Here is a 15005-nt window from a genome sequence, read left to right on the forward strand (position 1 = left end):
AAATTTGCGTTCCGTGTCGGAATTTCTGTTTTTGTTTCCGTCTGTGCAAGACCGCACGTTGCCAATTTACCCAATAGTATTTCGCCACCCCGGGTTGCCAGTTGGCGGAAAACACATGCAGCGAATTGCAGCCATGGAAGCCAGCGAACAAGCTGGGTCAGAGATCACAGATTCTACCCGACCTAAAAAGCCTCAGCATCCATCTAAAAATCTCTATGAACGAGCATATTAAGCATATTAAAACGCGATATCAACTCATCCTAAATCAGTAAATCAACTAATTATCTTACAGTGTGCAAGTCTCCTTGCCTTCCAATGCCTTCCTGTTGCGTGTCTTCAAACTGGCAACCCGCGAGAGTGTCGAGTCTGAGCCAAGTACAGGTCTCTGCGGAAAAAAAGAGGGGCGTCTCCCAATTTTGTGGCGTTTTCTAACTGGGAGAGGTGTTTTTAATCATAGATATACATAATAAAGGCTAGATGTCTTACGGCGGAGTCTCTAGCGTCATCACCGGCGGCCATCTTGTCACAGGCAAGCTTTCTGGCGGGCTCTGTGGTACCTGATGTAAGGTGAGTGATCTGCACGAACACAAATACTCTTATCTCGATAAAATCTTGACGGATTTACAAATGGTTTGGTTTCTTACAAATGTTATTAACGTGGCTATAATTCTGGATGCTTGAACATATTGAAATGGCAGCTTTTCTTTTCGAAAAACGACTTAATCGTGCAGCATAGTTGTGTATCACGGCTACTTGCGCAAGTTATCAAGGCTGAGACCACAATCGAGCTGTTCAATTATATAGGTTTTACTGACTCCAATAACAATTTTATGACAACTAATCTTTTGTATAAATTACAATCTTTGTGGATGTGGTTTGTAGTTATTAGCTGGCTAATAACAAGAAGCTGTGAGTGTGGTTGTAGTTATTAGCTGGCTAATAACAAGAAGCTTTGAGTGAGACCTAGTAGTTACAGTTTAGCTGCTACCCACAGGTCCGTAGCCAGCCTATTGAAATTGCCTGTTGTATTTAATTATGAGGTTCAAATACTTCATTTTGGTGACCTTTTATGCACTAATTTGTGCTGGATTAGCTTGTCTGCTGGTATCTTAACGAGCACGCTTTTTAATGCACCTAAAATATTTACTGCATTGTTGTCAAATTGCTTCCTCATGTACCACCTTTGTCAGTCCATACACAGTTCATAAGTTTAAAGACCACACTAACAACAGAACAGATTTAATGAACTTTACTGAAATATTAATAATAATTCTTCTCATCATCATTTCTTGACTCTCTGTCAATGCCTCTTTGCTGTATAACGCTACAGACATAACACTCTCACATAGGCATCGTAAATCAATTAATATACTAATCATTCCAGATAATTTACCTCAAGCGGTCTGCTTTGAAGTTCTCAGAGGAATAAGACGCGCACCGAAGGAGAAGCATTTCTATTGGCTCCAGTCTGCCGGTATTGGCCAATCACAAAAGTCGATATTGCACAGCCAATATCACTGAATATCCCACTATAGGCGTTTCTCAATGTCAAGGATACTTCCTTGGCAGGACTGGTCCTTCCAAGTCACTTCCTTCAGAGGCTAGGCGAGGCTCCTCTTTAGCATTCGGAGAACACGTAAATGGAACAGACTAGCAAGTGCACGTCATTGCGTCATTACGTCAGTGAAAAGGCAACCAAGCTAACAATTGTTAAATGACGGTCCGGTTCAGTTAGCCATCAATAACGTAATTTGTATTTGTATAATTTATTATATCAATACGGTAGTAATTTGTACTGGCATTTAAACGTTAAACTTTATTTATCTGACATATTTACTACAGTTATAACAAATGTTTGGTAACGTAAATATACTTACATTTGAAAGCATATTGCCCGCTAATGTCCGACATTTTTAAAAAAAAAATTTTTGAACAAGATCGCAAAGCTAAGCGCATAGGATTGTGGGTGATTTGAGAGCGCGAAGAGCGCGAAGGCTACACATATGCATCCCTTCCTGTATATGGGATATTTTTCGAACGAAGGACTTAGTCCTTGTTTGAAATTCCGAGGATCCTCGACATTGGAACAGTCCTTCGACGGATGTCGATGACGTAGCATCCTCGAAATTCTGGCTTCCGAGGATCCTTCCTTGACATTGAGAAACGCCTACAATGTGTTTTATTATTATAATTACGCTACGTTTAGATGGTTATTATATTGTAGACTATTGAGTGGATAAAATATAGAAATCCTTTTAATTAAAAAAAATATATATATAACCCCTCCCCCCCATCATTCAGAGGCGATGCTTCTTCACCGTTGCTTTGAAAAGTGTATTGTGAGAACTCTCTATGAACTGCACGCGCGGCGCGCGCACACACACACACACACACACACACACACACACACACACACGTCCAGCTACAACAATGTATCATATTAAAATGAAACAGCAACCCAGAATACTTGTCACAAGCATTGATTAAAACAATGATGACAATAATCACATAAAATACAAAAAACAACAAAAAAAAACGACTTAAATTCTGGACCTTTGGCAGTGAGGGGGGGGGGGTTCGTTCGAACCACCCGAACCCCCCCTGCCTACGGGCATGACCCAGCAATTTTACATCAGTGGGAGAGGCAGAATTGCTCTTTCTTTTCAATATAACTTAAGTTGCACATGATTTCCAATCGTTTTGGTTTGTTAAAAACATCTTACATTATGATACAGGAAATTGCTGGCTTTATTGGAGAAGATGCCAGACTTTTGTGCAGCCTACAGATGCTCCAATCGCCGTAGTCTCAAAACGAGAGCCCGTGGGATCACCTTTCACCTGTAAGATATGACAATATTATGATTATATTTGGGATAATCGTTAGTTACTTAGTGGATGTATGTACAATACAGGTCCTGTTACACAGGAACAGCGGGGCTATGACATAGCAGTATTACAAGATTGTTGTTGACCCAAAGCTTTTTACAAGTTAGGGTTTACACACACAATCGCAGAATGTTTATTTTGGACACCTTTTTTTTTTTTTTTTGGAATAGTGATCTCTGAAGTAGGCACAGTGCAATGTCGAGGGGAAAAGCCTAGTAATTGGCCCAACCCTGAAGAAGTTGAAGAAGAATGTTTAAATCACGAGAAACAACTTATGTCGAGATAAAGAGAAATGCCTGCCTGGATAGCCTATATGGAAACATTTTACTATAATATATTCACATATTTTGAAGAGTATCAACTATTATACAAGACCTGTAGCTTATAGCTCAAGAAGGCGAAATATATGATTTATGCAAGTTTTTCTACTCCATTTTTTTGTTTGCTTAATTATTTTTTTATTATTATTATTTTGCATAAACTACGAATTATAATGACATGGGATGTAATTTTGTCACAATACGGCTACTGTATTTTACATAGGCTTTACATTTTCGTCATTTGTCTGAACTTATCCAATCGGCATCATTTGAGGTTGGACATGGCCCAGGTGAAAATATACTATAGTAATTGATAGTAAATACTATAGTGTTTTTGAACCATACTATAGTAAATTGTAACTGTATATATTATAGTATTTACAACACTTTGTTAATGAATGCTACAGCATAGGCTACTGTAGTATAGTTTTTACTACAGTAAACTGTAGTGTATTGTAGTATAATATACCCTATAGATTAAAGAAAACTTATTACAGTATTGGGTAACGTAATTTGTTTATATTACTATAGTTTTTATATTACCACAGCAACTAGCCTAATAGTATTACCACAATAAATTAATTCAAGTACTTTACTATAGTATGGTTCAAAAACACTATAGTATTTACTATGAATTACTATAGTATTTTTTAACCTGGAGGGCTACAAGAATTATCATTAGTCAAATAGTTTCTTAAGGCTAGATATTTCGCCTTCTTGTGCTACAAGTCTTGTATAATAATTGATGCTCTTCGATATGAATAACGCAGAAGAACACAACCAATGGCACGCAATCAACAGCCTATTTTATTTAAATCTCTCGCATGCCAAATTTCATGTGCATAGTGTAAATCTTCGTCATAAAAGCTATTAAAGTGACATAACTACTGCACTATAGTCAACAGACGAGCAGAGAGAGCCGAATACGTAGGCTAGACAGTGCTTTACATTTGGTGATTTATAATTAACTTTAATTCTAAGTGTAATTGTTTTTTATAGACTATCAACCACACAGAAACACATGACTGCCTCAGCGTATATTGTATAAGTATGATCTTTATATGCATTAATGAGACTATTTACAAGCATTAAAATAAAGAAAACGAGTTAACCTGAAATGATGACTCGGAAGACTTTAAACTTGATAATCATTTTATTGACCACAGACACTGTAGCCACAACCTGATGGCAAAACTAAAACAAATCAAGTGACCAACAGATTCATCAAATAGAATAGCGAATATTAGCTAATAATAGTTATCGCTAGAAGTGAGTGGAAGTACATTGCTTGGATCTTTTTACAACGGGCTAGCAAACATATTCACACAAAAGAAATGTTAAACATCTACTAGTTTACAACAATACACTTACATTCATATACAAGACATATCTCTTATTGTTTTTCCGGAAATCTCCCACTTGATTTGAGCAAATCAGGTAAAGAGGTTGAAAAACACCTATTTCCACGTAAAAACACCCCAAAATTGGGAAACGCCCCTTTTTGTTCCGCAGAGACCTCCTCAGTCTGAGGAGGAGGGGGAGGGGCAAACAATATTTTGAATATGAACTGCAGTACCCATTTCAACCACTAGCTGTCATTCTTACATAGAGCATCTTTAAGGAATTATTATTCTCTGCTAAAACTGTATGACTGTTGGATTCATACATTGGGAATACAAGGATGATTTCATTCAGAGTGGGTTTAGAGGTTCTTATTTGAGTTTGGATAGTGCATTTTCATATAAATACTCAAAAAGAGGGGCGCTTGTTAAGGGGTTAAATAATTTAGGGCAAAAAAAAAAAAGTATGTTAAAAAAAAACGCTTAGATGTGCATTGCAGTGCTGAAAATGGCAAGATGACATTGAAATTCCCACATGACATTCTCGTGGACTGTTTGTCTCTGATATTGCACAAAAAGGCAACAGCTCCATCTAGATCTTCCAACTAAAGTTTAGAATGGTTTTAAAAGATATGATGCAATAGTTTAACTGAATTACTGAACAAAGATCTGCTACATGAGTTAAACTGATCGTCTCCTAAAGACACCTTATTAAGCATGGTTTGAAAGGGTTCTCAGATCAAGTTAGGTGCATGGCCTTCCAGCTATTATACCAAAGCTGCTGTTTTTGACAATTCCAAATTGAGAGGCATTTACTGTGTGTATGCACAACATACCGATAAAAATGTGCTTCAGCAAACTGAACAGCAGTCAAGAACAGTTATATGGCTAGCAGGAAACACCTTTGTGCTGTATTATATATATTTTTAATTTTGTAGCTCAAACAGAAGGCTTACAGTATTACTCTAGCAACAGCAAGATCATTGGTTTGATTCCCAGTTAATGCATGATCTGATAATAAATGTATACCTTTGTAGCAAATTAGCTCAAAACAAATATGATAATTAATCATAAGTAGTTACAATTAATTATAAATGTTGGATCAGTTAATAAAATTAACTTAATGTAATAAAATTAATATTACAATCAATTAACCTGTTTGGCCAATGAACAATGTTTATTAATTCTTAGAAATATTCATTTCCAGGTTATGGGAAATAACAATCTTATGTACAGTACTACTCAGAGCCTGTAGTCAGGATCGGCATAATTAGGGACTCCAGTATATGAGCATGAAACACAGACAACTTTACGTGTGACATGAAAAATACTTTATTAACTAGACTAAACACTTAACTACTCTAACATTCACACACATACATGCATAGTTTAGCAAGAGAAAGAGAGAGCTGAAGCACAATACAGGAAAGCAAGAAGTTACAGCATTGTTTGAAATTCAGCAGATCAACAGCTTTGAGCAAACCATCAGTTTAGTTTTAACATGCCCTTCTTTAAAAGGAGTAAGGATACTTAATGTATCAAATAATGAGACTAAGTTTGATACTTGCATGTCTCGCCCATTTGAATTAAAACTGTCCTGATGCAATTTGTGGAGGCTCCAGTTGAACTACTGTCTTGATGAAAGAGAACCATTTGAATTCAAAGATCTTTAGTGAATGGAAGGTCTAGGCCGGAGCCTGGCACAAGCTTGAGGCAGTTGTAGCCTAATGGTTAGTGAGTCTGACTGGTAACCCAAAGGTTGCTGGTTATTCCAGCACCGTTAGGAAATGACTGAGGTGCTCTTGAGCAAGGCACCAAACCCAATTGCTCCCTGGGTGCCAAAGCATAAAGGCTGCCCACTGTTCTGGGTGCATATCAAGGTTTGCTCTGTGTGTGTGTGTGTGTGTGTGTGTTAGTTTTCACTACTCTGCTCCTAATATGTGTGCACTAACCTGGATGGGTTAAATGCAGAGGACAAATTCCAAGTATGGGTTACTTTCACCTTTCACTTAGAAGCTTCTAGCTCCTTAGCATCGTCTTCACATCAGCATTTTTTCAGTACAGGAAAAGAGAGACTGTGAAAAAAAGCAGCCTTTTCTCAGAGTCACGGAGAATTCGCGACCCCTGATATATGGGCTTCGGTTAATTTCGGTAGTGCAGTACAAACCCTGAGAATTGTATTGAATGTAGAATGGCATGTATATTACTAATATGTATGTATATTGTAATTATTTATTGTAATATGTTATTGATCTCTTTATTGCAGACCACACAGACAAATACAAAGTAAAGATGAGAAATTCTGAATCCTGTGATGTGTTTTTGCTGACACCCTGGGGTGAGCACAATCTCCTGATCAGCCCATAGTTTCAAACTCCTCTACACCAATCCTTTCTGCTACTGACAACCCTCAAGCACACGTCACGCAGTAGTACTACTTATCCTCTTAGACTTATTTTAATGTATAATTTCATTATGTTTTAATTTATTTTTAAATTATTTTATTTCTTAATCCCCCGGTTTCACAGACAATGTTTAAGTTAGTCCTAAACTAAAATGCATTTTGAGCTGTTTTAAATGAAAGCAACTTGTACTGAAGATCATAAAATATGTCACTGTCATTGTTTTGTGTCAAGATGCAAACCAGTAATTTTTTTTTTTTCTTTTCTAGAGTACATTTATAAAATCTACTTAAACAAGGCCTAATCCTGGCTTAGCCTAAGTATTATGTAGAACACTTTGAATGACCATTGTGTATATACTGTGCTATATAAATAAACTTTGACTATTCATCACTTTATTCTGTTTTTAAGCAATACTAATACTACTACTATTAATCATAATGATGTGTGACTAAAAGTTAAACAAGTCAGGCTTGAAGCAGAATAATTTTATAGTTTACTGCATAAACATCTACACAGACAGATACTTCGGATTTCATCAATAAAACATTCTCATTCTCATATCAATATTAACATAGAAATGTATTTGCACAATAACATAAATGGGCCATTATTGTGCTGTTATGGCAACATTTTGGAAAGCCAATGACAATCGGTTATAGAGCCCATCATTCTATGGATGTGAGGTCTGGGGCCACTCACAAACCAAGAGTTCACTGGGACCAACACCCAATAGAGACTCTGCAGGCAGAATTCCACAAAAATATACTGAGTACAATGGAAAACTCCAAATAATGTCTGCAGAGTGTCACGATCCCAGTTCTGTTTTGTATGGACTCTTGCACCACACTAACTTTTGCACTTCACCCTGGACTACATTTCCCATCATCCATTGCACTGATTACACACACACACACACACACACACACACACACACACACACACACACACACACACACACAGCTGCAGCCAATCACACCCTACATAAGCCATGCACTTCCTCTCTCTCTGTGCTGAGTATTGTTTAGTGTTTATGCTGTTTAGCGTAGGTACTTTATGGAGCCAGTTCCCAGTCCTTGTTTTGAGTTTCTAGTTCTAGTCTCATCTTGTTTTCTGATTGCTTGTTTCTTGATTACCTGCCTGTCTTGGACTTCTCTCTCGCCTTGCCTTTCAGACTCTGTTTGTGCCTCTCTTGGACTATTGCCTGTTTCCCCTGGATTATTCTTTAGCCTAGCCCTCCTGGATATTGTTTGCCACAGAATGACCACGCTTCTCCCTGGATTACTCTTCTGTCTTGCCCTCTATATACCTGTATGCCATTGTCAGACCCTTGCCTGTTTTGACCATGTTTTGGAATAAAGCCTCCCATTGCAGTCCCTCCATAACACAGAGCAGTACTCACTTATAATTAAAATGAAAAAAATTGCATGCCCATCTAAAAAGTAGCAAGACATCACGAAGCCCTATCTGACCCCAGAGAGAAGCCCCTTTAATCACAACTTAACACGTCTAGCTAAAACCCAAAACAAAACCCGCACAAAAACATATCTAAAACACTGAGCAGAAGCAACAACTCAGAGTAAATTATGTTTTCTGTCCCTAAACAGAGAGTAATTTGTGAGTTTAAGTTTGTAGACCCATCTGCTTGTTTAACTCTTTTGATATTTTTCAGCTGATGTTTAGCTCTGCTGAAGCTGTTGCTGTCTCATCGCATGTGGTTTTACACGTCCAAGGCCTGTTGTCACTTTGCTGTTTTTTTTTTCCAGAAACACTTTGGTAAATGAACCATCGTGAACAGATCTGTCTCTTATAAGTTATTACATTTTGGCAATGAGGATGAAAACAAGGAAAAGATGTTTTTGAAGAGGAAAGAAGTTTTTGAAAGATGAAGAAGCTGAATCGGTACAAGTTGGAAAGGAATATGGCCAACATGGTAGGAAGTTGGAACAGTCACACCATTTGATATTCAATCTCAGTCTTGGGAAGAATATTGTGAAATATTGCAACATTCAAGGCAAATGGTATTACAGAAGCAGCCAAGCAAAAAGCTATATTGTTGAGCACTGTAGGAAGTCAAACATACAGTGTGCTGACGAACTTATTGGGCCCAGTTAAACCAGGAACAAAGAATTTTTGGTGAATTAGTGGAATTACTGAAAGACCATTTCAACCCAAAACCCAGTGAAATTGTACAGCAGTTTAAATTCAATTCAAGATCAAGAGAAGAGGGGGAAACTACTTGAGTTAGTGGCAGTATTGAGGAAATTGGCTTATGATTATAAAAATGGAAAACAATTGACAGAGATGCTTCGGGACAGACTGTTACTGTATGTGGCATTAATGATGACCTTATTCAATGTAGACTTTTGGCAGAAGCAGATTTAACATTTGAAAATGCATTGAAAGTAGCTTAAGCAATGGAAACGCCCAATAAGGATGTGAAGTATTTGCAAGCTCAACGCTCAGAAACATCCATTTCAATGAGAGTGAATAAAACTTAAGTAAAGCAAGAAGATAGTCAAAGTAGAGCATGTTACAGATGTGGGAGTTTGCAACATTTGGCCAATGAGTGCAGATTTATTTCTGAGAAATGTCACAAACTTGGGAAACAAGGACATACAGTATCTCACAGAAGTGAGTACACCCCTCAACACTTTTGTAAATATTTTATTATATCTTTTCATGTGACAACACTGAAGAAATGACACTTTGCTACAATGTAAAGTAGTGAGTGTACAGCTTGTATAACAGTGTAAATTTGCTGTCTCCTCAAAATAACTCAACACACAGCCATTAATGTCTAAACCGCTGGCCACAAAAGTGAGTACACCCCTAAGTGAAAATGTCCACATTGGGTCCAATTAGCCATTTTCTCTCCCTGGTGTCATGTGACTCGTTAGTGTTACAAGGTCTCATGTGTGAATGGGGAGCAGGTGTGTTAAATTTGGTGTTATCGCTCTCACTCTCTCATACTGGTCACTGGAAGTTCAACATGGCAAAGAACTCTCTGAGGATCTGAAAAAAAAAAAGAATTGTTGCTCTACATAAAGATGGCGTAGGCTATAAGAAGATTGCCAAGACCCTGAAACTGAGCTGCTGCACGGTGGCCAAGACCATACAGCGGTTTAACAGGACAGGTTCCACTCAGAACAGGCCTCACCATGGTCGACGTGCTCAGCGTCATATCCAGAGGTTGTGTTTGGGAAATAGACGTATGAGTGCTGCCAGCATTGCTGCAGAGGTTGAAGGGGTGGGGGGTCAGCCTGTCAGTGCTCAGACCATACGCCACACACTGCATCAAATTGATCTGCATGGCTGTCGTGCCAGAAGGAAGCCTCTTCTAAAGATGATGCGCAAGAAAGCACACAAACAGTTTGCTGAAGACAAGCAGACTAAGGACATGGATTACTGGAACCATGTCCTATGGTCTGATGAGAGCAAGATAAACATAGTGCTGGAAAAAAATGGTGGCCACACAAAATATTGACACTTTGGGCCCAATTTGGACATTTTCACTTAGGGGTGTACTCACTTTATATGACAGTATGCAGGGTAAAAAGTTCCACCAGAGAAACAAACTTTCAAGGGGGAGAAAGACACCAGAGGAGGACAGAGATTGCATTATTTGAGCAGAGATGAAAAATTTGCATCTGATGAAGAAGGTATTTTTACAGTCCCAAAGTTTGTTCCACTGACTATCATATTGGCTGTTAATGAGTCAAATTTACCTTTTGAAGTGGATACAGGCTATGGTGTGACTATGGGTCAAATGTTTGGAAAAAACATAAAATTCCAGAAATAAAGACCTGTTGTTTGAATTTAAAAACATATACTGGCCAAGCTTTAACAGTGTTAGGTTCTGCGCAGGTGGAAGTCAGACAAAATGGAACAGTTACCGGTAGTGGTGCCCAAAACAGAACCCAGTTTATTGGGCACGGATATTCGGATATATGTGCCTGCTTCGCGATCTTACACAATATATAAAGTATCCCCTCTAGCCAGCGGGAGCCAGAACAGTCGACACAGGTCAATATTCACCATTAACCAAACGTTTTTCACCTGCCTTCGCTACCAGACAAGTCCGACTGATGCACATGATCAAACAGACATGTTTCTCGCGGTTACTCCTACTTGTATTTAGCCTACCTATTTACCATTATCGTATATTTTATTCTGCCATTTAAATCCGGAGCACGAGTCTCTCACTGTTTTCATCTACCAGACACTCAGTTTGATGCATGAGAGCAAACAGATAGTGCAACCATTTACTTATTTGCCTATCTACGTGCCATTTTATCTTATATTTTATTTGCTATTTTGTCCACAATGGAGAGTGTCTTGTGGCTCCTACTAAGCGTCGCGCCAGCCACAGCTATAGGGTATATGTCGAACGTTACATGACCAAAGCGGAAAACTGATCTCATTGCATCCGCTTGTCAGAGAAAGTGTTAACAGCAGTATGAACTGATGGCATATCCATGGACTTTTAAGGTAATCAGCGAAAACTACCTAGTTCACACTGTTATAGGTGTTTTATTCTATTAAATATCTAAACGTTAGAGTGAAGAAGAAAAATTAAAGAAGCTTTTAAATATCAATCTGCATATGCGGGGGACATCAGTTCATCTTTGCTCGCTTCTTTTAAGTTATCTTGAATATAACAGCTAATTTTTTCATGAAGCACATACAAAAGACCTAAACCGGAAGCGATCCGATCTGTTTTACAGAATATGGAAGTTAGATTGCGTATAACCCCTGTTGCACCTGCCACAAGATCTCTCACTGTTTACATCTACTAAACACTCCGATTGATGCACGTGTGCAAACAGGCAGTGCAATCCTGCTCTTATTTACCTATTTGTCATCTTATCTTATATTTTATTCGCTCTTTTGTCCGTAATGGAGCACACGTCCCGTCACCCAAGCGTTGCGCCAGCCACAAATTATTATTACTAATTACTGACTAATTACTATTATTACTAATTACTAATTAAGTAAATGCTTGCACAACGCTAAGCTGTGGCTGGCATGACGCTTAGTAGGAGCCACAAGACTCGCTCCATTGTGGACAAAATGAGCGAATAAAATACAAGATAAAATAGCACATAGGAAAAAAATGTAATGGTTGCAGTTTGGATGCTTTCATTGTGATTATACTGGCTGGGTTTATAAAATTGACAGGATATCTTTACTTGGGGCATTTGGAAACGAAGCTTGCCTATTTCCAAATGTAATCACGTGCATCTCTGATGATTATATTGTCCATGTGTTGAAAAAACGTCTCGGGTTACTGGTGTAACCCTTGTTCCCTGAGTAAGGGAACGAGACGCTACGTCGAATGACGTGATGGGAACCCTCTGCGTGATTGCGTCGTGAAGCACTTCTGTATCCAACCAATGATGAGACGAGACGTCAGAGGCGGGTGACGTCACGGACCAGGAAACTATAAAGCATACCCAGAACAAAGAACGCTAGCTTCTGAATTATGGCTGAAGCAAGACGCTCCCAGGTACGCTGGGGGTACGGCAACGTGACGTAGCGTCTCGTTCCCTTACTCAGGGAACAAGGGTTACACCAGTAACCCGAGACGTTCCCTTTCGTGGGAACTATCGACGCTACGTCGAATGACGTGATGGGAACGCTGTCCCAACTATGCCGTATCACCGAGTGCCTGTCTGCGATCTTGTGGACAGAACCGAGGAACCCGGAGTAGCGCTCATGTCTAGGTTGTAAAACCTGATGAATGTGTGCTGGGACGACCAACCAGCTGCATCACATATATCATTCAATGATACTCCTGACATTAATGCCTTGGAGGCCGCCATACCCCTGGTGGAGTGAGCACGGACATCTAGAGGACATGGCTGTCCGGCCGTTTCATAGGCAAGTGAGATGGCCTCGACCACCCACTTACTCATCCTCTGCTTAGATGCTGGGCCCCCTTTCTTAGGGGACCCATAACATACGAACAGCTGGTCTGTTTTTCGCCACAGGGCAGCTCTGTGGACATATGTATCTAAGGCCCTGACGGGGCAAAGCAGATTGCGTTTCTCCTGATCCGGATCTACAAAAGGAGGAGGACAAAAAGCCTGGAGCACAATAGGACCTGGGACGTTGGTGGGGACCTTTGGCACGTAGCCAGGTCTAGTGTGTAGGAAAGCCTTAACCATACCAGGCGCAAATTCCAGACACGAAGGAGCAACTGACAGTGCTTGTAAATCTCCTATTCTTTTAAGAGACGAGATTGCCAGAAGAAATATCGTTTTTAGAGTGAGGAATTTCCCTGACACCTTTTCTAGTGGTTCGAAGGGAGCCTCAGCTAGCCCCTCTAGCACTATAGCCAAGTCCCAGGCTGGAGTTCTTGTGCGCACTGCAGGCCTCAGCCTCAGCGTGCCACGGAGGAAGCGTATGACAAGAGGGTCTCGACCCACCGAGCAACCCCCTACCGGAGCATGATAAGCCGAGATAGCTGCTACGTAAACCTTCAATGTTGAAGTAGATAATCCTTCCGAGAATTTTTCTTGAAGGAACTGAAGCACAAGGCTAACAGATGACTGGACAGGGTCCGTATTTCGTTGGCTACACCAAGTAGAAAACAACTTCCATTTATATGCATATAGCTTCCTTGTGGAGGGAGCTCTGGAGTGAAGGATGGTCTCCACAACCTCGGTTGGGAGACCAGCCTCTATGAGCCTTGCCCCCTCAGAGGCCAGGCCCACAGTTTCCATAGTTCTGGGCGGGGATGGAGTATTGTGCCGCCCGCCTGAGACAGGAGATCCTGCCTGAGAGGAAGCTCCAATGGAGAGCCGTCTAACAGGGACATTAGGTCCGCAAACCATATCCTGGTCGGCCAGTACGGAGCCACCAGTATTAGGCTGACCCCTTCCTGGCGTACTTTTTCCAGAACTCCCGGGAGCAGAGCGACCGGGGGAAATGCATACAGACGTAGCCTCGGCCACGTCTGTAGCATAGCGTCCAGCCCCAGAGGTGCTGGGTACGTTAGGGAGTACCACAGTGGGCACTGGGTTGACTCTCCCGAAGCAAATAGGTCTACTTCCGCTTGACCGAATCTTTTCCAGATGAGCTCCACCACCTCGGTGTGGAGTCTCCATTCCCCGGGCGTCGGCGCCTGCCTCGACAGGGCGTCCGCTCCCACATTTTGATGCCCTGGAATATATGCTGCTTTCAATGAGAGGAGCTTTCCCTGGGCCCACAGGAGGATCCGACGGGCCAAGTTGCAAAGTCGGCGAGACCGCAGACCCCCCTGATGGTTGATATATGAGACCACCGTCGTGTTGTCCGTGCGGACCAACACGTGATGGTCCCTCAGGTCTGGGAGGAAGTGTTTCAATGCAAGAAATACCGCCATCATCTCCAGCCGATTTATGTGCCAGGAGAGCTGATGGTCCTCCCATAAACCCTGAGCCGAGCGACCACTCATGATCGCCCCCCAGCCCGTGAGGGAAGCATCCGTCGTAAGCATTACACGACGACGAGAAGTCCCCAACACGGGTCCCTGGGACAGGAACCAAGGCTTTTTCCACATGACCAGAGCACGAAGGCATCGCCGCGTGACTTTGATCATGCGAAAAGGATTTCCCCTCGGAGAAAACCCCCTGGTCCTGAGCCACCACTGTAAGGGCCTCATGTGCAGAAGGCCAAAAGTTACCACGTTGGACGCAGCTGCCATAAGACCCAACAGTCTCTGAAACTGTTTTACAGTGAGTGACTGGCCTAACTTCACCCCTTTCACGGCCCCGAGAATGGAACTCACACGAGCAGGGGATAGATATGCCTGCATCGTGGTAGAGTCCCACACTACCCCTAAGTAGTTGGTAATTTGATTCGGGACCAGCACACTTTTCTTGGCGTTGAGCCTCAGCCCAAGCTTCTTCATGTGCGACAGAACAACATCTCGATGTTGAACTGCCAATCGTTCTGTTTGAGCTAATATCAACCAATCGTCGATATAGTTCAGCACGCGGATGCCCTGGAGTCTCAACGGAGCCAGAGCTGCATCCACGCACTTCGTGAACGTGCGGGGTGATAAAGATAGG

This window comes from Ctenopharyngodon idella, chromosome 7 (genome assembly GCF_019924925.1).
Source record: "Ctenopharyngodon idella isolate HZGC_01 chromosome 7, HZGC01, whole genome shotgun sequence".
NCBI lineage: Eukaryota > Metazoa > Chordata > Actinopteri > Cypriniformes > Xenocyprididae > Ctenopharyngodon > Ctenopharyngodon idella.